The sequence below is a fragment of the Apium graveolens genome, chromosome 2, assembly GCF_009905375.1.
Source record: "Apium graveolens cultivar Ventura chromosome 2, ASM990537v1, whole genome shotgun sequence".
NCBI classification, from domain to species: Eukaryota; Viridiplantae; Streptophyta; class Magnoliopsida; order Apiales; family Apiaceae; genus Apium; species Apium graveolens.
The window spans coordinates 130,530,602-130,533,359 of NC_133648.1; the positions used below are offsets into that span (position 1 = coordinate 130,530,602).

General features: G+C 39.1%; 1 non-coding gene across 1 annotated transcript; it reads right to left on the bottom strand.

Moving 5' to 3' along the window:
• Positions 1-2,096: 2,096 nt before the first annotated feature.
• Positions 2,097-2,203, bottom strand: LOC141709644 (small nucleolar RNA R71). Its single transcript, XR_012570209.1, has one exon. It is a non-coding gene; the product is annotated as a small nucleolar RNA R71 (small nucleolar RNA).
• Positions 2,204-2,758: the final 555 nt, after the last annotated feature.

Below are 2,758 nucleotides of genomic sequence, written 5' to 3' on the forward strand. Positions count from 1 at the left end.
GGAAAAAAAAGCTTGCTTGTGTTGACTTATTTTGTGGTGTAAATGGAATGGTAGGTGGATATTTGTTTGGCTAACTCTTGGTTAGTTAGTGGAAAGTGATGTAAGCAAGCCTATGTCACCACTTGCATCATTCTTGCCACTTGTCCTCTTCTTATGGTGGAAGCTTTTCATTAAGCTTAATCCTTGTTAATTAGGTGCTTTAATACTTGTATTATCCTTGCTAATCCCCTAGCTACTTGCCCAAGCTTGATCCTTAGTCGTTTAATTGCTTTACGACTCGTTTATTATTCATTCTCGTTGATCGTTTGAGAGATCATATCCGGGATCTTATTACTTGGGTTCCCCTAAACCTTTCTCAATATTTTATATTCCTTTTATGATCCTCTCTTATAACCGTTGAATTTAAATCATTTTAATCATGTTACCTTATACTCAATTCTTTCGGTATCCGGTAGATTTTCGGGAAAAATCAAAGTGTCCGGATCCGAATTCTAATGACCTTTACATACACTCATTTACTTTATGGAATACTAATACGATCTTAGAATTTCCATAACAGTACTCCTATATAACGTGGTCTGATAATTTTCCTTAATCAGCATTGTCAGCAAAAGTTACTATTCATACGGGTTTCAAAAATTTCCAAAAATTAGGGTTATTACACCGAATCAGGGCCAAAGGGAAGAAGAATTAAAAAGCCCAGAGTAATAAAAAAGAAACAGAAGCAACTAGACATAAGAGGTTGGAGGAAGTGAGAAAAAAGACCAAAAGAGAGGAAGAGGAAAATCTTGAGCTTAATATTTAGAGAAGAATGTAGCTAGAGGAAGAGAAGTTACTGGCCAAGTCCGGGACCAAGAGGACCCGAAGAGAACTCATCCCTGAGGTTATTTCTGATGACGATGAGGACGGGCAAAAGGACCTCAAAGATATGATTTATGAACTGCAAAGAAAGATGGAGAAGGACTCTGGAATGAAGGTTGGGGAAAATCTAACACCCTTAAGCCATTCCTTAGTGGCCATTCACCGGCAAAGAGGCCTCAAGCATTATAACTTCAATTCATTTGCCGGTCTGGGAGATCCGGAAGAACACTTGAATTATTTCGAACAGATAACCCAGATATACTATTATAATGATTTAACCAAGTCCATATTTTTTGCATCAACTCTCAAATCGGGCTTGTTAAGTGGCATTTATGTCCACTTAGAATGCTCTATAAAGGCTTGGACTGATGTTTGTACTCAAGTTATTTATGTTTCTAATGTATTTTATAGTGTCTTTGCATTTCAGACATATAACAGAGATCAAGGTGATTTAGCATTTGTTTGATGCAAAAATGGTGTCAGGAAGGTGTCATGAAGATTGCTCGTGGAAACCCATCAAGAACCAGCAAAATAAAGAAGGCAAATTAATTTTTTCCAGAAGGCTGGCGCGCCCGCGCTAGCGCCGCTGCCGGGGACTCGGTGTTAATTTTTAGTTTATGTGTTTGTCATCAGTGGTCGTTAAATTTCATTGACTCGGATATTGTTACTTACTTGAGTAATTGTTGTATTTTAGGTACTCTAGAGAGCGTGTATGCATACGCGTTCTCGATCTCGTAAGAGAATACTTGATAAAGCGGAGGAAATAGTTGAAGAAGTTCTTGTTGAAGAGAAGGTTTAAGAAGTTTTTGTTGAGGAGAAATTTGAAGAAGAAGCTCTAGTCATAATGGGAGATCAAGCAGCGAATCATAATGCTTTGATGGTCTATTCTAAGCCGAAGATCAATGATATTCAGTCTAGCATTATCAGGCCAACCATCGCGGCTAACACCTTTAAAATCAAGTCGAACACGATTCAGATGATAAAGAACTCAGTTCAATTTGGGGGTTCTCCTATAGAAGATCCCAACATGAACATCAAGGTTTTCATCGAGATCTGCGAAACTTTCAAGTTCAATGGAGTTACTGAAGATGCTATTAAGCTAAGGCTTTTCCCCATTCTCTCTGAGGGATAAGGCTAAGTTTTGTTTGCATTCTCTACCACCAGGCTCCATTACTACTTGGGAAGATCTTACTCAGAAGTTTCTCACTAAATTCTTTCCTATGGCAAAGACTGCTGCAATCAGAAATGCTCCTACTCAATTTGCGCAACAATCTGGAGAATCTTTGTGTGAAGCTTGGGATCGATACAAATAGATGCTTAAAAAGTGTCATCATCACGGGATGCCTGACTGGATGATTATTAACTGCTTTTACAATGGGTTGGGTGCAACTTCCAGACTCATGATTGATGCAGCCTCAAGAGGAGCCTTATGGGATAAAAGCTATGATGAAGCTTATGAATTGATTGAACTGATGGCTACTAATGAATATCAGAACCCAACTCAGAGAATGCCTCAAGGAAAGGTAGCAGGAATTCTGGAAGTGGACACAGCTACTGCTATAGATGCTCAACTTCAGGTTTAGATGATGAAGGTGGATTCTTTGGCTAATTTTGGAGTTAATCAGATCACAAGTGTATGTGAGCTTTGTGCTGGTGCGTATGAGATGGAGTAGTGTGCTATTTCTAGTGAATCAGCTCAGTTCGTGAGCAACTTTTAGAGATCACAAAAACCAGCTCCAGCCACCTATCATCCCAACAATCGCAATCATCCTAACTTCAGTTGGAGCTACACTTAAAATGCGGTGCAACATCCTTATCAGCAGTATGCAGCTAAGCAATTCAACCCTCCTGATTTTCAACACCACAATATGCACCAAGACAACAACTCCAACTTTCA